This window comes from Prionailurus viverrinus, chromosome D2, assembly GCF_022837055.1.
Source record: "Prionailurus viverrinus isolate Anna chromosome D2, UM_Priviv_1.0, whole genome shotgun sequence".
NCBI lineage: Eukaryota > Metazoa > Chordata > Mammalia > Carnivora > Felidae > Prionailurus > Prionailurus viverrinus.
The window spans coordinates 39,653,818-39,676,273 of record NC_062571.1 but is presented as its reverse complement, the minus strand read 5'-3'; the positions used below and the strand labels follow the sequence as shown (position 1 = coordinate 39,676,273).

Here is a 22,456-nt window from a genome sequence, read left to right as displayed (position 1 = left end):
CCCAGAGAGCCTGCCAGGGCAGTAGCCCCGCTCTGGTGACCCAGAGAGTGTCCCACCTGTGGCAGGAATGATCAGGGGGCTGTAAACTATTTCCAGCTCCAGGCTGGGGTCAGGGTTGCAGAGGCTGGGGGGGTGGAGGGGCCTGGGCTGCAGGCAACAAATTCCAGGCAAGGAGAGTGGGGTGTGCATTCTCAGCTGGCGCTGAAGACTGACAGGCATGCCACATGGGGACCCTGGAATGCCAGCTCTGCATGGCCCGGGCAGGCCCGCTGTGAGCTAGGCTTGGCATTCAAGGTCTCTGCAGCCAGCCCCGAACCTGTCTTGCACCACGTAACCCTGGAAGTCTGCTGACTGACAGCGGATGGGTATGCATGGTGGCAGCATGAAGCCACAAACCAGGGGCTGAAGGGGCTGGCCAGGGAGTGTGGCTGTCACCCCAGGTCCCTGCCCACAGAGGTGTGATCGACAACTGTTTGCGATTACCTCACATGAAACTCAAATCCAGCCCAACCCCCATCCTGCTGTCTCCCTACGTCCTTTCTTAAATGACACCGACCATGTCACCACCCTCCTCCATGTGTCCACAGCACTCGCGTCAGCTCTGTCACCGTCCTCCAGCTGCTCGCCCACCATCAAGCCGTATGCTGTGGAGCGCTAGCCATGTTCTAGGCAGCGTCGCAAGGATTCACATGGCTTAGTTCCCTGGATTCCTCACAACGCAGTGAGGTGAGTCCTATTCTTATCCCTACGTTAACACCGAGGAAATGAACACAGAGAGGTTAAGCCACTAATCTGGCATCACAGAGGAGCGGCAGAGCTAGGCCCAAAGCCGAGGCCCAGGGTTCATACCCTTGATCGTGTCAGTGCCCTCTGCCTTCATCCACCACGGGTGTTCAGAGCACCTTTTACAGAGTGCTGGCCACATGGGACCAGCTGTCATGCCCCCGGCCAGAAACCCTTTCTCTGTGTCCACCATTTGTAGGCTGTATGGCCCAGACCAGCCGGGACCCTCTCACCTCTCTGCCTGATGTGGGACTCGCTCGAGCTCCGGAGCCACATCTATCTGGCTCCAGTCTGCCTGGCTGTGGGGATTGGGCCAAGTCACCCGCAGGGAGGAAGAGGGGTGGGGCTTTGTCTACTCTGGCTGGCCAGACCTCCAGCTCCACCAGAGGCTGGAGCTCTTGACCAGGGGGAAAAGCCAGTCTTCCAAAATACCGAAAGAGCCCAGCGACCTCCCTCTGTCGCCACTGTCTGCGCCTCTGCCTGTTGTGGACCTGACCTGGGTCCAGGCACTAGCCTCTGTTCCCCGTTTAGCAAACGGGAACAGGACCTCTACAGGGCTTGCTCAGTGGCCTGCCGGAGTGTGCAAGGGCTTTGCACACGATAGAGAAGTCTACAGTGCACGAGGTCACGGTGACTCCTGGAGGGATCCCAGGGCAAAGGTTGGGAGATAGAGGCCGGGCTCAGAGAAGGCTCCGTGGCGTCTGACCTACAGGAGTGAGTTTGCCAAGCAGAGACGGGTGTGCAAAAGACGACCAGGCAGAAGATTCGCAAATAAAACACAGAGCAGCCGTCCCACCGCCCCCTGCCGTGGTGGGTTTGGCAAAGCACAGAAGAACTAGGCTGCCAGAGGTCAGAGAATCCTTGAACAGCACTGCCTGTCAGAGGGGCTGTAATCCCACCCTAACCGAAGCCACCGTCACGGGCTGCGGGGACGACGTGGATGCCGGCACTGCTCTGAAGAGCTCGACATCTCTCCCCTTGGCAGACGAGCCTCCCACAGGTGACAGGGGACACACCCGAGGTCTCTACTGGTGGAGCCAGCATCCAAACTCAGTTCCTGGCGCTTAATCCCATGACCACTACCCCTATTACGGGCAGGGCTGGCCTCACGGGCAACTGCACGAAGCCCCACACATAGAAGGACTCACTCTTGGTTTCATGTGCTGCCGCCATCGTCTTGAAATCCGTAATCATTTGTGAACAATGAGCCCCTCGTTTTTGTTTTGCACTAGGCAAATCATGCAGCCGGTCCCGATTCTAGTAAATTCTGACGGACGCTTACTGGGGGAGGAGGGAAGGGCCAGTGAATGAACTTTCACTTCTCTGGGACATTGCAAGAGCCAGGCTCTACGCTTGGTCCGCCCTGTCCCTCCACGGCAACCCGGCAAATCTTTCCCCACCTTCTGGCTGTCTCCTGGAGGTCCTTCCCAGATTTCCTCCCCACACGGGGCTAACCTCCCGCACCAGGCAGAACCCGCAACTCCCCGTGCCCTGGGAGCTTTGACAGATGAGAAGCTACCGATCCCTGAATAGCTACTTCTCCTTGGAACACATCCCTCCTTGTGTGTGCACGTGAAGGCATCCCTGAGCGTGTGTGGGCATGTGTGTGCTGTGAGAGCTTGTGCCTTTCTGCTGGGGAGTCCATGCGGTTTGTGAACGTGTGTCTGCGAGCACGTATGTGCATGCAAGTCTATCTGTGTGCGTGCGTGTATGTTTGGAGCACGCGTGAGTCATGTCTGTGTACACATGCATGCGAGGGAGTGCTCCTCCTACCTTGCTGCGTGCATCTGTGCGTGTGACCATTCATGTACGGGTGTGCATGCACAGCTGTATCCCCTGAGCATGCATGGACAGGTTTGTAAGCATGTGTGCACCTGTGTGCACGAGTGTGTGTGCACTTGCATTCATGGTTATGGGTATGACTGTGGGTGGGGAGAATCTTCTGGGACTTCTGTGTGTATCAATATTTCTGCATGAGAACATGAAGCCCACGTGTAACTATAATGCCACTCAAATCCTCCTCCTCCTCGTGAAAATCTTGGCTCTCTCAGAGATACCTGGCCCACCACCTCCAAGAAGCCTTCCTGGATGCCAGACTCCCCATGCTCACTCTATCGTTAACCCCCATCCCACATCCTGGGAGCTTTCCCACCCTCATGCCCCACCCCCCGACCCTGGCCAACTGCAATCCTGACAACTTCCCTGCCTTGGGGTCTTATATTTTCACTCCTTGTCTGTGCCCGTTGCTCTGGCCCTACTTGAGGCATCTGACCTCTTGCTGTGGCTTGGGAGAGTCCCACTAGTCCCCCTGCTTCCAGCAGGGTCTTTCCAATGGCCTCTCCAACGCAGCCACCTTCATTAGGTACCTACCTGACTCAGAACCCTCCATGGCTCCCCACTGCCCTGGGGATCTAGTTCTCCAGCCTGGCATTTGTGGCCCTTTATAATCTTCCCATCCCCTTGCCAACCTCATCCCCCATCCTGCCAGGCTCTCCTACCTATCCCCTGTCCCTGTCTCCCCACAACGCTCCTCACTGTTGAGTTACCTCCCCCAGAACGCCCCCCTCTAACCTCTGAACATTGTCCACTCCACTGGTACGGGGCTCGCACGACATCTGCAGTGATCTCCCTGCTTCTCCGCCGGAGCACAGAATGAGACGAGCCCCTTTCCCCTGTATCCTGGGGCCTGACATCACGCCTGGCATATATTAAGTGCTTAATACAAGCTAGGGAAACTGAATTAGGGAAGCCAAGAGAGGGAGAACCCTACGCAGCCAACATGCCCCTCCTCTAGAAGGGGCCATAGGTGCCACTTTGGTGACCCCAGAGGCCAGGTCTGGTCCATGTCACATCACATCCACAAATGAGTCACGACCCCAGACATCTGTAGCCACACTTACCTTGTAAAAGTCCCCTCCCTTTGCCTTGAGTTGGGTTAGGACTTAGCACTTCTGAAGACCCCGGGATTGCTTCAGTTCCTGCCCCCCAAGAAGAGGCAAGCAGAGGTGGGCAAGGCCAGGGACAGAATGGTCCAAGGATTAGGGGCCATATAGAGCCAAAGGTGAACCCCACGGGAGGCTCAGCCAGACATGGGACCTTAGGCAAGTTACTTCCCGACCCACAAGCCTCAGTTTTCTTGTCTATATAATGGAGAGGATACCAGGCACCCGCCTCACAGGTTGGTGTGCAGATGAAAGGAATTAAGAGCTACACGGCACTTAGCATGGTGCCTGGCACACAGTGAAATGCTCAGCATGTCAGCAGACCCAGCATTATTATTCTCACTATAGATGAGAGGGCCGAGGCCGCCAGCAGCAGAAGCACGGGCCTGCTTAAGGCTACGTGGGACTTGACGGAAGAATACATCCAAATCTCAAAGTCCCAGCCCAGGGCGCAACCCCCCTCCGCTGTCTGGCTCCGTCTGAGAGGAGGAGGCCAGGGAAGAAGCGAAAACTAGGAGGTGAGCTCCATCCCCTCGTGCCTCAGTGGTGACAGCCCGGCCGCCCGCTCCCCAGGACCCACGCCGGCTGGTGTGAGCCGCAGCAGGGGCCAGCCCGGCCTGCTCACCTGCGAAGGCTTCTGCGGATGGCCAGGACTCGAGGCTGCTGAGAGCGTCAGGGGAAGGAGGCCGAGGAGGGAAGACGGCTGTGGCTCCCGCGGTCCGACGTGGCCGGGCACAGCGCTGCCAGTCCTGCGGGACAGACCAGGGGGGCACAGTGAGCTTCAAGCTAACCTTCCCGGCAGCTCCCACCCGCTTCACTGACCGGCAGGCTCTGCCCGCCTGGGCTCCTCCGGCTGACCTGGCGCACCGAAGCGGAGCAGTTCCAGAAGCTGGGTGCTGCCCGCCCCCTCCCCGGCAAGGGCCTGTCTCCCGGACTTCGTGCTAGAGGCCTGGCCCCAGCCCCGGCGTGGGGGGCTGCCCCTCTGCGGCCCCACGCCACAGCACCAGCACCCCGGCACACACAAACCACTGTGCTGCAGCCGGCCAGGACCCCGGGACCCCAGGACCCTGGGACCCCGGGACTCCAGCCTTGGGATAAATTTGGTGCTCCACTCAGAGCCCTTTCTTCCACTCCTCTCTCTGTCTTCCAAAGCCCTGCTGGCCTTGGAGACTCTGCTCAAGTGAAGTGAGCCCTTTCCTTACAAATTCTGTGTAATTTTCTGAGTCCTCTCCACAGAGCCCTCCCTGACCTGCCCCTTCTTTCTTTGTTCATCACCCAGGGGCTTGGGGTCTGGCTGACCGGGTCTTCTCCGGCTTTCTGGAGGCCCGTTTCCTCCCTGGGCAGAGCTCCCGGACATCAGGAATGAGATCTAGTTTATCCTCTGAGGCTCGCAAGGCCAGCGACCGCTGGAGGGATGGACGGACAGACGAGTGAGTGACGGACGGACAGTGTGGTGAAGGTGTTTGGTGAACAAGAGGAACAAAACTGGCCAACCGACATGTGTCTTGAAATCAGGAAGCCCGCTGAGCTCTCCAAGGGCCTCCTGATGCCCTCCCCCCTGTTAGATTCTAGAATACAAGGCTCAGGTTGGTAAGGCTCAGGCAAGAGACTTGGTGACGGTGATACCCTTCTCTGCTGATTCACGAATGTGGAAACCGAGGCCCTGATGGGGAAAGGGTTTCCTCCCAGGGTCCCACAGCAAGAGAGAGCCAAAGCCAGAAGCAGACCCCAGTCTCTCTGGGGACTGCCTTGCCCACTGCCCAGAGCTGTCACGGATGGAGACCGCCATGGCAATCCCCTCCAGCTGCAGGCACCCAGCTTCCCTGAGTGTTGGGGGACCAGGCAGGCCATCTGATCGGATGGCCCTACGTCCCCCAGCCTGGAGGCCTATGGCTCAAGGTGGGCCCGGAGGGGACATTATAGAAAGCCTCAGGCTCAGTGATCTTCAGCCAGGGGGAGACTTTTCCAAAAGCCCCACTGAGAGCTCACTCCCCTCCACAAAGCCTTTGCAGGCTTCCCAAATACTCCTGATGGAACATGCACTGGTGACCAGCTTGGAAAATAGTTTGGAGGTATCTCCCACCCTGTGGCTTATCAGCAACCCAGCAACTCCATTTCTTCATCTTTTTTTTCTTTAAGTTTATTTATTTATTTTGAGAGAGACAGACACAGGGCGAGTACAGGAGGGGCAGAGAGGGAGGAAGACAGAAAATCCCACGCAGGCTCTGCACTGTCAGCGCGGAGCCCGGCGTGGGGCTCAAACCCACGAAACCGTGAGCCGAAACCCATGACATGAGCCGAAACTGAGAGTCGGACACTTAACCCACCGAGCCGCCCAGGCACCCCTCCATTTCTACATACGCGTGTGCATGTGGGCACCCGAAGACGTGTACTAGAATGTTCGGAGCAGTGCGATTCATCATGGCCAAAAAAGCCCCAAAGCTTTCCAAACGGCCATCAACCACAGAAGAGATAAACTGGCGCATCCATACAATGGAAAGGACACCACACAGCAATGAGAACAAATGATCTGCAACCGTGTCCGATAATACAGAGAAATCTTACAAACGTAACAACCAAAAGAAGCCAGACGCACTAGAGAACACCCTTCAGGGGTGCATTTATAGAAAGGTCAAGAGCAGGCAAATCTACTCTGTGCTTGTGGTGGACTAAATATGGCAGCACATTCTTTTACAGAGCAACTCCTAGCAAGAGGGGAGAGTCTATTCTCTACCCCCTGAATGTGGACTGGCCTTGAGACTGGTTTTGGCCAATAGGATTCAGTGAAAGAAACATTTTAGGACTTACGGAGGCCAGGCTTTAAGGGGCGCGCAGTTGATGGCCTTGGCCCTGTCGGAGGCCGGTCTCCCGTACGGAGGCCGCCCAGCCAGCAGCCAGCGCCTACGGCCAGATGTGACTGAGCTCATCACCAACCTTCCGTTCCAGTCCAGCCGGCTCTTCAGGTGACTGGAGTCACGCGAGCCCAAGGGGCTCCTCAGAGGGACTGCCCAGGCAAACCACAGAATTATGAGACATAATTGATGGTGGTCGTTTATTTTAAGCCACTATGTTTTGGGGTGGTTTGTTGGGCAGCAATAGGGAACAGATAGCATGCTGTTGGAAATCAGGAGTCATTACCCTGGAGGGGAAGCAGTGAGTGGGAGGAGGCACACAGGGGATTTTAGGGGGTCTGGAATGTTCTGTTTTTTGATTTGTGTGGTGGTTGCATGACCGTGTTCGTTTCGTGACGGTTGGTCAAGTTACACTTAGGATGTGCACACTCTTCTGCATGGATGAAGCTGAAAACACACAAACCTTGTGGGGTCCTCCACCTGGGCAGACCAGATCCAGCCCAGCCCTGGTCCTCCCACCTCACCAGCCCAGCCCCTGCCCTTCTCATCTGATGTTCCCCCCCACACACTCACCGCGCCACCTCATACCTCTGCACCCGGGATGCCTTTCCTCCTCCCTCCACGATTCAAGCCTGAGGGCAGGTGGCACCTTCTCCTGGAAGCCTTCCCTGACTGCCCCAGGCTTTGCCCAGCTATCCAGATTCACACAGCTCTCTTTCTGGGGCTGAGTCTTCCTGAGCACGGAGAAGTCTTTGGCTCTGTCTCCCCAGCTCTCAGAGCTCTGCAAGCAGAAGCCCTGTCAGGGTTAGGTGACAAGACCTCCCCCCACCCCAGAGTGACGTCGTGAAGCCAGAGCAGATTTCAGGGGGTGACGGGGCCCTGGGGGAGTGCTGATCGCAAGATGGGTTGTGTGCCTGCATCTCCTGGGACCCAGGCTTCTCCCACATAGATTGAGGGTGAGGCTGAATTTGGGGGTACAGAGAGGGTCTACAGAATGGAGGAGAGCTCAGGGGGGGGTGCCCCATTTTGAGGTCGACGGTAACACCTGTGAAATGCGTACCGCTCATTCCCTCTTAATTGCCGAGTAAAATAAAAGAGCAAGCCTGGTGTGTAGTCGGGGGTTCATCTCTGTTGAAACAATGCAAACGGCCAGGCAAAGCAGAGGAAGTGCTGAAACGCCAGACAGATGGGGCATCGGCTCTACTCGAAACCCTTGGAGGTATTGACCTGTCTCTCTCAGCGCCTGGTGAGGAGGAACCCCCACTCGGCCCCGGCTCCCGGCCCTTGGGTGACTGGGGTCTCAGATGACCCCCAGCACCAGGGCCTCGATCCTCGATGCCCCTCTCTGGGCCCCCCGCGCCATCTCTGCAGCTCTCTGCTCTTCATGGACATGTGACCTTAGGGGAGTCCTCGGTTCCCTCACTGGTATCCAGAGGTCTGGCTGAGTCGACGATCTCTGATGAGTCACATCTTTGTCTCCACAGCAGGACTGGCCCCTGACAGGCCAAGACGATTGGGAGGCCCAGGTCTCTTTCTGCCTCCCTCCGGGCCCCCACTGTGCCAGTGACGGTGTCTGCCCAGCCCTCCCCACCCCCACGCCCGGGCTGCCCTGGACGTTTTCTCTGATACCCAGAGGGCTTTGCTACAACAGGAAGCTCCTTGCCCAGCAGAGAGGCGTAGATAAGCCAGGGGATGGCCTGAATGGGAGAGGGCAGGACACCAGGGCCTAGGAGAGGGAATCTGTCCTGCGGCAGAGGTTAACTACACACACACACACACACACACACACACACACACACACGGGGACAGCTAAGTGGGCCCAGCCTAACAGCAGAAGGGATTCTGGACTGGAGCACACTTTCCACAGGTGGGTGTGCGATCTCACAGAGTGGTGTGTGCACTGTCCCCAGAGGGGTGCCAACAGAGGGAGTGGCCACGTGGTGCTGTGGGTGCTGTGAGCGTCAGAACTAGAGCTGGACTCTCTCTTTCCCAAACTCCTCTGATGATAAGGATCACCTGGGCTGCTTGGTAAGCCCACAGCTTCCCAGGCCTCTCTCCCTGGAGAATGGACGTCTGTGGCTCTGGAAAGGAGCCCAGAAATTTAAATTTTTAACAAGTCCTCCCAGGTGATCCTTTGCATCTGGAAAGTTTCGGGGAGCACTGGCAGATGACCTTCCTGGTCCCCTTGGGCCCCGAGATTAGTGACTCTGAGCTCCCCACCCCAGTGCCACCCCCACCCCATCTGGAAGCCACGGCTGGCAGCAGCCGAACTGCATCATTAAAATAAAAATGATTTAAAAGCTTTAGAAGGGGGCAAAGATGTCAGGGGGAGGGGGGATTCTGAGCCCACAGTGGTCCTAGCTGAAACTCCTTTCTAGCCCCCCTGGGCCCCCCAGAGTCATCCAGAAAAGCTCAGCATTGGGGTGAGGGGGGGCAGCGAGCTGACAGCTGTTCAGCTGCTGCTTGGTGAGACCCGGAAAAGCAATTATCTTGCTCTTAGCAGAGAGGCGCTGGCTTTTACCCGCCCCCTCCCTCCTCCCTCCCTCCCTCCCACCTTCACACACACACACACACACACACACACACACACACATGCACACACCCAGGCCACCGATGCCGCTGGTGGCTCTGAACCCGCCTCCCCCCACCCCCAGGCTCCAGATTCCTCTGACTCGCTCAACCTCCATCCTCAGAGCCCGTTTCCAACACTTAAATCATTTAGCCCGCTAAACCGGAGACGGCAAAATGGGTGCTATTTCTTAAAAACATACAGAGAGCGTATTAAATTATTGATAGCCATTAAACAGGGGGAAAAAATTAAACAGCTCTCAGCTCTTATCAATCATTCATGCAGTTTCCACTGGGGTGTTTTCTGGAGAGTGATCACACGGCCAACCCAGGGAGTCGGCTCCTGCCAGCAAGGAAGGCGCTGGGGTGCATGGAGGTGGGGAGGGGTCCGCAGCAGCCCCCAGCAATTATGGGGGCCCGGGCTGCGTGCAGGGGGGGGGGGCGGGGCGGGCCTGGCACAGGGAGGTCAGCCTCTCTGCTGGCAAACTCCCTCTTCCTCTCTCTACCACATCATTAACAAAGGGACACTCCAACACAGCCTTCCTGAGTGCCTACTATATGTCAGGCACCACGGAGCAGCAGTAAGCTCGACGCACCCACACCGGTAAATGTGGGGGCCCTCTGCAGGGAAAGGGGGGGTCGCACTACATCATGCTAGGGGCCGTGATGGAGGTCCAGAGGGTGGCTCACGGGAACAGGGGACAGCTTCGGCTGGAGTGGGGGGGGGTGGCGATTTTCAGGGGAAGGCTTGGCCAAAGAAGTAATTCTTGGGTAAATTCTCGTCCAGAGGACGAGTCTGGGAGGGGCATTCCAGGAAAGCACGAGCAAAGGCACTGCAGCCTAGCTGGGCCTGTGTCTGAGCACTGATCCTGTCAACAGCTCTGCATGTCTCAATGGCAGTTACCGGCCATGTGGGGTTAGGGGCTTGGCTGTCACTGCAGCCTCTCCTCCAGGCACTGTTCAAACCCAGGCCAGGCCCCCCATAGCGTGGACAGGCAGGAGGTTAGGGTTCACCCCAGCTACCCAGGGCAACAGCACCTCCACCCCCGTACGCAGATCCATTTCCTGCCTCTGACTCAGGACACCTAAGCCAGTGTGACGCAGGCCATGGAGGCCACAGAGCCGGGACACTGCTGGTCTCCCGGCCACAGACGGGTCTGGCAGAGCTACTACCCTTTGGAGATGAGCTCCCTGCAGCCGCTGAGCTGTGCCAAGGACCCAGGCACCAGGGCTCGGGGAGCCGGCAGATACCTGATACTGCCCCGCCTCTCCTCTTGGGAACCATCTACAACCGGGGGCCATTTGAGGCTCTGAGGCCAGGCTGGGCTACTGGCGGCCTCGGGGAACAAAGAGACAAGGCCCCTGCTGGCCCGGCACACCAGGAGAGCCGCATTCTTGAATGCCTGACAGAAGCTCTCACTTCTCAGGAGCCGGGAAGAGGTCCTGCCAAGTGTTGATAGCACCCTCGCCAGAGAAAGCTGCTGTCACAGGGAAACATTCTGGGGAGAGCGCTGTTTACCACCAACGCCTGGGACTGTCAAGAAATAATCAGAAGAAATTAAACTTGCAAAGTTGAAGATAGAAAGGAAGCCTCCTCCCCAAGCCCCCAGACGTTTCAACCTGCAGGATCAGGCTGCTCTCTTTTGCCTGATTTGGAGAAACACCCTTAAATCAGCAGGGGGTGGGTGGGTGGCTGGGACATGTGTGCAGCCAGCCGGGACTAGGAGAGGGGGACGGCACTGACCCTCCCGTCTCTGAGCCTCCGTTTGCTCATCTGCAAAGCAACAGATACGCATTCGGACTCAGTAGGACCACGTGGTCATACAGCACAGGGGAAACCTCCAGGCTCTCTGTCCAGTCTGCATGGAACACACAGTCCCTCAAGGTCACGTCAACACCCCTGCCTTGCTCACCTGAAGACTTGGGGTGGCGGGGCCGGGTGGGTCTAAAAAAGTCATCGGCCATCTCCCTGTCTCTACGTTGACCCTCCCGGCACCCCCCCCCCCGGATCACTACCCGTAACCCCTTCCCTCTAGCCCACCTCCCCCCAGGTGCAGGGACCTATGCAGGGCTTGGGCCTGACCTGGCACAGACCAGGGTGCCAAGAAAGGTTTGCCGACCGGCAGAATCAAGACACGAATGGGTAAATGACCCCCAAAACCCAAATCAAACGCACCTCTCCCTGCCCAGGTACTAGTCCTGACTTCTCATTGCCAGGTCCTCCCAAGTCCTCGAAGCCCTTTACCTGTGAGTTGAGTCCTTGCTTCTAGACATCTTTCACACCCTCCACACTCCAGCCACACCACAACTACTCAACCTCCCTGAACAACTTCCCTTGGACTTTCATGCCCCAGGGCCTTTGCATGTATTATAGCTTTCTTCACCTAGCCAAGTCCTGCTCTGGGTCAAGCTCTATTTCCTCCCCCTGGTAACCGTTGCAACCCCTTTCCACATTACACTAAACCGGATTCCGTTCACACCTCTCTGAGCCAGACGGGGGGGGGGGGGGGGAGGCACCGTGAACACTTGGCACATGGGGTTAGAGAGGGGCCTCTAACTTTACTGCATACAAACCAACCACTCCAGCCCTTGGCCTACCACCCATAATCAGTTCTTCCTAACGGCTAACCTGCATCACTCCTGCTTTAATTTTAAAAGCCATTCCCTGGATAGTGGGTGAGATGTCCTCAGCCAAGTGTAAATGAGACCGTATTCTTGGAGCTCCCAGAGCCGATGGAAGGGGCAGGCTTGGGAATTTCCAGGCAATGGCCAGCAGAAATTGGCCACAAATGAATCATTAACTCTCGAGTCGAGAGCTCCGAGTGCCTGGTGCCAAAGTCTCGGGCTCTGGCCTTGTGTGGGCCACTTGGCCTCGCCTGGCTCAGGCCTGAGGGGGGCCCCGCCCCTCGCTGGCCATCTGCTTCACCCCACAGCCACTGGTCACTGAGAGCCGAGGCCATCTGGGCCAGAGCAGTCCAGATGTCTTATGGGAGAGGGCATGCCTTTCCCTAGGAATGACTCCAAACCTTTTCCCACACACTTCTCTCTTTCTGGAACGCCACCCCTTCCAGAGAGCTAAATCCCCCCTGTCCTTCAAGGTCTGGCCCCAGCCTGGCCTGCCTCCCCTCTTCCCTGCCCATCTGGACCCGTCTTGGCCCCCACAATCTCTGAGCCTTTAGAGCCCTGGCCTGGCCACCAGGGGCTCATTTCTGCAGCAGAGCCCTTGCCAGGATGGGGACTCTGCACCTCTTCTGGACCCCAGAAGCTGGCATGGGGCAGGGCACAGATCAGGGAGCCCACGCGGGCTAGGGGTTGCATGTGGGCTCAGTCTGCAGCCAGCAGAAGAAAGCGCCTGGGTTGCTGGAGGGATCTGTGGTCCCACCTACCTCAAGCGAGGCATCGAGTCCTCCTCTGGGCCTCCTTTTCAGGGCCTCGGGCCAGCAGAGGTGTGGTCAAAACAAGAGTAGAGGCGTCGGCTGGCCTCCCACTGGGGAGCCAGGTGGCTGTGCTGGGTGGGGGGGCGGCCCCTGACTCCCAGGAGGCAGGAGAGGTCAGCACCGACCACCTCCTTCCCCAGGGCACCGCCCTGCAGGCCAGGGTGTGATTCTGCTTCACCTCCTCTAAGCTGCCCTGTTCTCGAAGGGCCTGGACTCTTGGGTGAGAACTGACGGACGCGAAGTCTGGAAACATAGATGCTATTGTCATGTGATGTCAACAGGTCAATCACTATGCGTTCACCTATGTTTCCAAACTCAGCGTCCACGTACGTGGCAATCGGGCTGGCAAAAACACTAACAAACACCTCAGACTTGAGCGGCTGTTGTGTGTCAAGCTTCGCGGGCCACCCCAGCCCTCCACAACGCACATTTCTCCCGGATGCTCCCAGCACACTACGGGACCCACCATTACTACGCCTCTTCAAAGAGGAGGAACGCAGGGTTCCCAGAGATTCAGACGAAGGTGAAGTGCGTGCCGACGTCCCACGGCTACCACGTGGCAGCTGGGGAGTCCCACGGAGGTGCGTGGCCCAGGCCCCCGCATACTACCCGCCCCTGCGTGCCCAGAGCCCCTCATCTTGCATGCTCAGAGCCGGAACAAGTGTCACAGGCACCCCTACTCCTCGGGGTCCACTTCTTACCTGATCCTCCCCAAAGCCCCATGAGATGGCCAGGGAGGGTCACTATTACCACTTCACAGACTTGGAAACTGAGGCTTGAGGGGGGAAGGGCTTGGACTTGGCCGGCAGCTTTATACTCCCCTAACCCTCACGCTGACCCCACGAAGTGGATGCTGCTGAAGCCACTTTCCAGATGGGGAGGATGCAGAGGACAGGCTAGGCAACGCTGGCTCGCTCCCGTGCACTGGCGACGGAGGCTGGGTGTGCGTCCTGATCTGCCTGACTCCCGACTGGGCTTCTCCCGTGACACGGGGCTGTTCCCAAGGCCTGGCACAGTGTAAGTGTAAGCCTGTGAACACGGTGGGGAGAGGAGATTCAGGTGCACCACATGGGGGCCCACGGCCTGGTGCTGTGTGCCGCCCCTCCCCACCCCCAGCTTCCCCCTGTGGGAATGGAGAACGGGCCGGAGGGCCTCTGAGCGTGTGCCCACCTCCCCACTTCCCCACGGGACTCTGGACCAGGGCGCTCTCTGCATTCATTTACCACGGCAGAGTCTCAGGGCAGGGCATCTCAGCCGGTCACGCCGGTCGCCGTGTGTGCATGCACGTGTGGGTGTGTGAGTGTGGATGGCATCGATCTGAGGGCGACAGGACGAGTGTGCAAGGGGAGCAGGTGGGCAGGCGGCCATCCGCAGGACCGTGTGAGAAGCCCCTCGCTGCCACTGTGCTCACGGAGGCAGGCCCGTCCAGAACAGGCCCGTAAATCAGGAAGCCGCCTGCCGCAAGCATTAAATCACTGTCTCTGGGACACAGCACTTAGAGGGGGAAGCGGCCAGCATCAGGCCCAGGCCCACCGTCTGGGTAGGGGGTGGAAGGGGGAGCTGGTGTTCGGCTCCCCGTCCACACCCCCGGATCAGATCTCTCTCCTGCTAGCCCACTAGGCCCTGCCTCTCTCTGCTTCTACCCCCCACCCTCACCCCCCAGTTCTACCTTTCTTCCCTTGCTCTCAGCTGGAGAGACTCCTAACCTCATCCCCTAGGCTGAGGGCTGCTCTCCCAGCCGCCTAGGTGTGCCGGGGGTGGGGGCGGTGGACAGTCCACATCTGAGCAGGAACACTGGGCTGCTGGCAGCGGTCGGGGGGATCTGGACCTGGGACTCACTCCCAGCTGCCCTCCCGTGAGTCACTTCCTTCTCCTGGCCTCACATTCCCTGTCTGTAAAGTGGAGGCTGGAACGGGCCCTCGTGGGGCTGCTCGTCCTAAGGATCTGACGCCCAGGGAAAAGATCCTCCGTGGAGGCTGATTAATTATGACTATTAATAATACAACCATCTGTATCTCGTGGCAGAGCGAGGATGATTAAAACGGCCCCATGCCCCAGCGGCAGAATAAATGGGTCTCCGGGTGGGCTGGGATGTTCACACCAGGCGTCCAAGCAGATCCACGGTGGCTGTGTGTTGGAGAGGGGCTGTTTATACTCCACTGCACAGACAGATGCAGAGAGGAGACAGACAGGCAGGCAGACAGACAGACAGACGGCAGGGAGCTGGCTCATCAGCTGATGAGCAAGAGACAGTTACCTTGTGCCAAGGTTCTTGGGCAGGATTTTCTCCGCCCAGCACTGGAACAAACCAACCTTGGCCTTCCCACTTCTCCTGAACACTCACCACACCCCCAGAGTAGAGCCCAGAGGCCTCAGCTGCAGAAGTTAACAAGGGGGTGGGATGCGGATACCCTCTGTCCAAAGAAATCCCGGAAGCCGTGATCTGCCAGGGCCAGGCCAGACCCCTGAGCCAGTGCTCGAGGACCAGACCCAGAGGCCACCCATTTCATGACTCTGTGCCCTGTACGCTCAGGTCCCCCACCTGGCAGGCCCTCCCTGCCCTCCACAAGCCCTCCCCTAATAGCCTCCCTCTGACAGCAAGCCTTTCTCAACACCCCGCCATGCACTGGGACTGAGGCACACTGTCCCTCCTCCCACCACCCCATGGGGCCCAGTGCACCCCGGGCCTTGATCATCCACCTAAAATGCTCTCTTGCTATACATATCCACCTCTCACTTCACATTCACCAGACCGTGAGATGCTTTTGTCGACTCACGTCTACGATTCCTCAGTGCCCAGCATGGAAAGGGAGCCCCCGCACTGCCGGATGGAGCGAACACCACCAGCTGGCCCTTGAGAGCCCTCACCCTGAGCCAGGCACTGTTAAGCTGTTAATGGTCACAACAGCCCTGTGTTGTATTTATGCCCATTTTGTAGACGGGGAAACTGAGGTACAGAGAGGTCAAGGAACTTGCCAAAGGTCACGTGGCCAAGAAGTGGTTGAAATGCAAAGCAGGCCATTTGGCTCCAGAACTCTTACCTACTAGGCTCCAAAGGCTCCAAATGAAAAAAGGAAGGAAGGAAGGAAGGAAGAAAGGAAGGAAGGAAGGAAGGAAGGAAGGAAGGAAAGAAGGGAGGGAGGGAGGGAGGGAGGGAGGGAGGGAGGGAGGAAGGAAGGAAGGAGGGAGGGAAGAAGGAAGGAAGGAAGGAATCTAGTTTGAACATCAGGATGCATAAAGTCTTTTGAGCTTTCTTTGTGTGTGGAAGACAAAATGGCCAGGAGAGGAGTGTCATGGGTCAGGCCAGGTCTCTGCATTAACTAGCTGTGGGACCTCAAGCAAGTCACTTGCCAACTCTGGGCCTCGATTTCCTCATCTGTAAAATGGGGGCATCCTACTGACCAGATAGGAAAGCAGTGGTAGAGTGAGCACACTGCGGACGACACGATCATGATGCCTGTCTACATGGCAGCCAGCATTTCCAAGCCAGGAGCCTGCACGCCTGCTCTGGTGGGGACCTCGAGAACAACGGATGAGGGATATGAAGCCTTGGCAGCTTCGTGGGTCTGTCAACACACTTCCTGGGCACCCGCCCCCTACGCAGCCCTGGGCTAGCCATGGAGGGGTGGGGGCCTGAGCAGCACATGGGCTCCACCGGCACAGGGCTGGGCGCTGACCCTCCTGGCCAACGGTGTGGTTCGGGGACGCCCCCTGCCTAACGGGCCGCGCAAGGAGCACCTGGTTTGTTCCAACAGGCGCTTCCGGCTCCATTGCCGGCTGACCACCATGTCCGGTGCTGGCGACGCACGGCGGACGGGGGCCAGCCGCAGGCTTGGAGGAGCTCCCGGGTGACAGGAAGGCAGGTATGTCACCGAGCTCCCTTCCCACACTGTAGCAGCCACTAGCAATCAATCCCCATACTCTCAGAGTCCAACGCGACCTCAGCGTGGCTTTTCTAAACAGCACTCCAGGCTGTCCCTCCCAGGTGGAGAGGAAAACAAAACCTGCGGGATCTGACCTCCCCGTAGGTGGAACAACTACTACTGGCTGCCAGCAGGGCCCGCCCCCTGGGGGAGGGGCTCCCGTGGCTCCTCCGTCAGGAAGGGTCCCGTGGTCAGAAGACAGCTTCCCAGAATCCAAGGTGAAGGAGCTGGAGAAGGCCCCAGGTTTCCCAGCCGTCGACCCACCCGGATTTTGTCAATCCCCCCTGCCGTCTAGACGGCTGTTGGTTCGATGCCATTCTGGGGATCAACTCAGTTTTTGTTAAACTACATTTGTTTAAAACGGAACAGAACAAAACAAAACAAAACTTTATAACATAACCTTCCATACAAAATCAGGAGGGGCCGGGGAGGGGGTGGCGCAGAGGGTTTTTCTCAGTCGTGACTGATGTAGCGCATGAACCCCTGACAGTCACCTTTGTGCACCTCTAAGGAGCACAAACGCACTTCGGAGATGCTCGCCTGCTCTGAGAGGAGGCAGGTAACGTGTCTCTGTTACACAGATGAGGAAGTGAGAGGCTCAGAGAGGTGAGCCCGCTGGCCCGAGGTCACACAGCAGTGAGTAGCAGAGCGAGGCCTCTGACGTGGACCTCCTGACTGAGCGCAAGGTTCTTTCCTCCCACTTGGAGTCACTTAGGCGGAGGGAGTCACTCTGACCCGCGGCTGGCGTGGTAGCGGCTTTTACACCTGAGGTTAACAACTGTGATTTAAGAGGTTATTTGTCTTAATTTTCGGGAATCAGTTTCTCAGGGAGGAGATAACTAACACATCGGGCTTGGGAAGCTAGTCTTTTTAGAAAATATTTATAGCGTTTCGAGACAGTTTGGTGGCAAATGGATACAGCATCTGCTATTTTCCGCACGTTCACCACAGCTCCAAAACCCAGAGCCATCAAAACACACACACACACACACACACACACACACGCACAACAACAACAACAACAACAACAACAAGCACATCAGTGTTGATAGGAAATCAAAGCCCATCCCTTCTTTGAGAAATAAAACACGAAACAAAACTGTTGTGATTTCAGAGCCCATTACTACCTCTGGTTGGAGCCCCAAGGTGCCTCTGCTGGCAATACCTAAGGCTAATGCTCAGAAAGCCAAGGCCAGTGGGCCAGTCCCCAAGGCCACAGTGAGGTTCACTGCCTCCAGAGTTAGGTTTGGCAGGACTCCCAGGCCCAGGATTGTGGCTGTCAGAGGAAGCCCCAGCAGCAAAAGAGCCCTCCCCTGAAATTTGGATTCCGGCTATAAACTGCAGACGGACAGGGAGAAGGCAACCTCCAAAACCAAAGACATTTTACGAGCAGCAGCCGAGCCTAAAGTCTAAAGACTAAAGTCTAAAGTCTAAAGTCGCTCTCCTCACATTACCTCAGTAGTTATTCATCCCTCCGAGGTCAGGGACGTCTATCACCCCATTTTGCAGATGGCAAAACTGAGGCTTTAAAACTCCCAGTGATTTTCGTGAGGACACGACTGCTTGTATGGTAAGCTGGTCCCTCTGACCTTCTGCAGGCAGCCCAGCCTGTCCGACGAACCTCCTGGGACCATCCTTCAAGTGGCTTCTGTGCTATCCTCATTGGCTCCCCAGGTCCCTGCAAGGCATCTCCGCAGCCCAGTCTTTACCTGCACCACAACCCTCAATACCAATCCTCTGTACTCAAAATGCAGCATTTCAAGCTGCAGGACCCTGAGAACCTTTCACTCCATCCTGGTGTCTCAGGTGGGAATTCCGAGGCCCAGAGAAGGGAGGGAACATATTCCGGGTCACACAGCTGGCTGATGACAAAAAGGAGGTCAACCAGGTTTGCTGTTAAAAATCCGATATGTGTTGGGGTGCCTGGCTGGCTCAGTCAGTAGAACATGTGACTCTTAACCTCGGGGCTATGAGTTCAAGCCCCAAGTTGGGTATAGAGCTTACTTAAAAAAAAAAAAATCCCAAACGTGTTGCTAACTCCCACTGTCCTTGGCATCCTGGTTCAGACACACGAGGACTCACTGCTACTTCACAATAAGTCAATCCAGCTGAGAACAAGGCTTGGTAGGGACACCCGGGGCTTGGGTCCAGCCAACGGCAAAGGGTGCTCCAGTGTCCCCCAGCAGGGCGTCTCCCGGTCCATCCAGCCCAGCCTTTTGGGCAGAGCCTTCAAGCCCCTCTGCCCCAAGGATGCAGGCACTGCCCCCTCCCCGCCCCACACCCACTTCGAAGTCAGGGAACCGGAAGGCCCTCGTCCATCATGCACCGGGACAAGACCCCAGGCCAGGCCCCGAGGGAGCGAACGCCCACACAGCCTGGCTGGAGGCTGGCAGAGAGCCCCCGGGAGGAGAGCCATGCCAGACTGGGGCCCGGCCTTTCCCATGCGGCTGCTCCCGGGGCAGCCCTCTGCACTTGAACGTTGACAGGTATTGCAAATGCCACGCATCCACAACAGCTTCCATCCCCCACATCTCTTCCTCCTCTACCCTCTGCTGGCCCCCTCTGGATCAACTGCCCTCTCCCCAGCACCCCCCTGCCCCCACCACGACCACCCAGGCATCAAATCCAGATGCTCCTTAAATTCAGACGCTCCCCCTCAGCCAAGCCACCTGCCACTTCCACGGTTCCCTCCCTGGGCTCCAACCTGCCCACCTCTCGCCAGCTCCTTTGCCTGAACCAGGGCAACAGCCCCCCTCTGGCCTCCCACTCTCACTGCCCTCCTCCTCCTCCTCTTTGCACCCATGAAGCAAATCTTTTCCTGTTTATAGCCCTCTCCCAGGCATCCCCAAGGCCCACACACCCTGTGCGTCTGGCCCCGGTCCACCTCAGCAAGTATACTGCCCGCTCCTGCGGCACTGCTGCCTTCCAGCCCCTGCTGGTTTTCCTGCCCCACGGCCTTTGCACCTGCTGCTCCCTCTCGCCACCTCCTCCCCTCAGGACAGTCCGTTCTGCGTTATTTCAGTTTCTCAGGAGGTCCTTCCTGATAGCCCTGGTCTAAAACACACGCCCCTCTTCCACCCCAGCCACTCCACAACTACCTCCGTATTAGTCCCGAATCGTGCGTGTGGATCACGGGCTGATTACTGTTGATGCGTGTCCTTATTTGTTATTTGTCTCTTGTCCTCACCCGGAGGACATTAGTCTAGGAGGGTCAGCACCTTGCCAGGCTGGCTCCCTGCTTTATAGTCAGTGGCCAGAATAGCGCCTGGCACACAACTGATGCCCAGTGAGTGTTCTTTCAAGGAGCAAGTGAGTGAACATCCATGATCTCATCAGCTCCCCCGCCCCACCCCACAGCCAGGTTGGGAATTAACTCACCTCACTGATGAGGGCATAAATGAGACACCACGACGTGCCCCGCATGCCCGGGAGCACCCAGTGCTGAAAGCGGTAGCATGTTCACTCGGGACCGGGCCTCCTGATGCCCAGACCAAGGAAGGTACAAAGATCAGACAATAAGAGCCCGTGGAAAAAAGCATGAAATCGTGTGGCTCCAATATTTCTCTTGCAACTTGAAATGTCGCCTCTCTGAAAACCACATCCTGCCCCTTGTGAGCTGGGCTTGGCCTCAGCTCCCGGCCGTGGGCAGCCTCGCTGAGATCCCCCACCCAGCTCCTTCTCTTAGCTCGTCCCGGAATCCGCTGGCCCAGCCCTGAGGCTGCTGGCGGGAGAGGGGGGCAAAGGAGCCCTTGTCTCCCTGGTGGGGCAGGAGGAGGGGGGCTGAGCCAAATGCAGGTCACGCTGTGGTGCCCACAGCCCTCCCGGGGCTAAAAATAACTATGTTTACACACTTCCAGAGCTGGGATGTCTGCCTCCCTGTCAGGAGGGGTTCAAGACTTCCCCAAATCCACGTTACCCGCTGCACATCTTCCACTTGGGGCGGGCAGTACCTCCCCGGGCGAGCTGACGGCCCTTCAGGAGGGAGGTGACTGTCCCTCTTCCCGGGGGGTTAGAGTGGTGGCTAAGGCAGGAGGTACAGAGAAGGCGGCCAGAGCCTTAGCCTTGTGGGTGCCTGGCCAGTTCACGTCAGAGCTTTGGAGGGCCACGGCGCCATGCGAACTGGCTGGCTGTCCAACTCGCTGTGTGACCTGGAGCGGGCCATCTCCCCTCTCTGGTCCTTGGCCACTGTTCTGTATCGCAGCAGCTGGCACTCAGTGATTGACATCTTGCTCCTCAAGTCTCATTCCTAGAGTGTGGAGGGCCGACCGTGCATCCTCGGTGTGAGTGCTTGGGGGGCAGGGGGTGGACCGTAGCGAGAAAGAGTACTGACCCCTGGGGCCCTGCGTCTTGTCTTCACGTAAGATGACAAGGTGTACTTGCCAGAACAGCCATCACCTGGCCACCCTCCTCCTCCCTCCCTGCCCTGGTTCACCCAGATGGACTTTAACACCGAGGGGTAGGCGCCAGTCGCCTGCCCAGAGGCGGCCCCTCCCTCTGGACAAACAGGGCTTTCTCTACCTCACGGCTCCTATGAATGTGGCCGTGCCAAGGAGAAACACGCAGGCTGTCAGAGGACTGGCACACTGACTGGTCATCCTCCTTGGGCAGGCGGTGACGGGCAAGCACCGACCTCCCCTCTACCCCCGAATACCCACCAGGCTGAGGACTTCAGGCCTCTTGGGATCTAGCAGCCCCTGGCCTTTCTTCTCTGACCTGGGAGGCCTGGCTGACTTGTTGCCCCTAGACGGGAACAAAGTCCATGCCTTCTGGCCTGACTGGAAGGGTTGTGCCCCTCTGATAAATCCCGCTGGTATTCTGAGCCTTTGCAGGCTCTGTTCCCTCTGCCTCTGATGCCCTTCCCCCACTTCTTGGCCTGAGAATCTCCCAGACACTCCAGAGGGCTGATTCAGTTGCCTCCTTCTCCAGCAGAGCGAGCTTGGCACCGTGCCATCACTGTGCCCCCCTCCATTATAGAGTCAATAGCTCCCCCAGGGCAAGGGCCTGCCCTGTGCCACACGGAGCCGCATAGGAAGGGCACTCTGTAACTGCTGAATTAACTCTCAAGGTATGAGCTCAGTCCTGTCTCCTCTCTCCAGCCAAGTCCACTCCTGCGATAACTCCACGTATATCTTCAAGATTCTGCAATCAGCTATCAGCTGTCGTCCTATGGTCTCCGGACCCCTCGGAGTCCCAGGCTCTGTGCTGCCCATCGGCCCTGCAGTGCTCCACCAGCCTATTAAATGTGAGTATGTAGACATGCTGGGGTGAGGCCGGCATCTGCACCGTTAAACAAGTGCCCCGGGGTTCTGAGTGCACAGGCCCTGACGGCCAAGGGCACCCCCACGCCGGCACTTGGAGTTCATTCCCCTCGGATGCCGCTACCACACCCCTGCTCCCGTGTCCAGGCCCCGGCCAGTGCTGGGTCTCGTGCCTTCTCTCCCGGATGCTGGCAGGGCTCTCAGGGGACCTGTGAGAACATCGTCCACGCTGCCACTGCTTGTGATTGTTCTATAAATCAGATCTGGCTATGTCACTCCTCTCCTCCGAATTATTTCTTGTTGACCCTGCATTAAAGATAAACTCTAAGGCATGGATGGCATTTAAGGTCCTCTGAGGACGTCATCAGGCCCCCACTGAGCTCCTTGGCTCCCACCCGCCCAGGCCTGATGCCCCCTGCTACCCCTTTTCTGCTGAGCATTGACTGACTCATCTTTTGGGGTACAGCTCAGAGGTTCACTTCCTGTGGGAAGCCCTCCTTGAATGCCCTTCCCTCGCAGGCTGACCCAAGCTGTTCTACTCAGCTGGGCTATGATCACAGCCACTAGGTCCCACTGCTGTAGGAATGCTGGCCTGTCTTGTGTCCCCCAGTGAGGCTCTGAGCTCCCGGGGACAGGCTGGAACCCGTCACCCAGAGCCTGTCCATCGTTGGCCCTCAAAAGCAGACGCATTCC

The 22,456-nt window shown here is 57.8% G+C and overlaps 1 protein-coding gene across 6 annotated transcripts in view; it reads right to left on the bottom strand.

The window, feature by feature from the left end:
* The window catches only part of ZMIZ1 (zinc finger MIZ-type containing 1), a 233,868-nt gene that overhangs the window by 182,283 nt on the left and 29,129 nt on the right, over nt 1–22,456 (bottom strand). For all 6 annotated transcript variants that reach the window (XM_047824475.1, XM_047824470.1, XM_047824474.1 and 3 more), the window contains exon 2: nt 4,351–4,474. The gene's annotated coding sequence lies outside the window, so the exon portion shown is untranslated. The remainder of the gene's footprint in view (nt 1–4,350; nt 4,475–22,456) is intronic.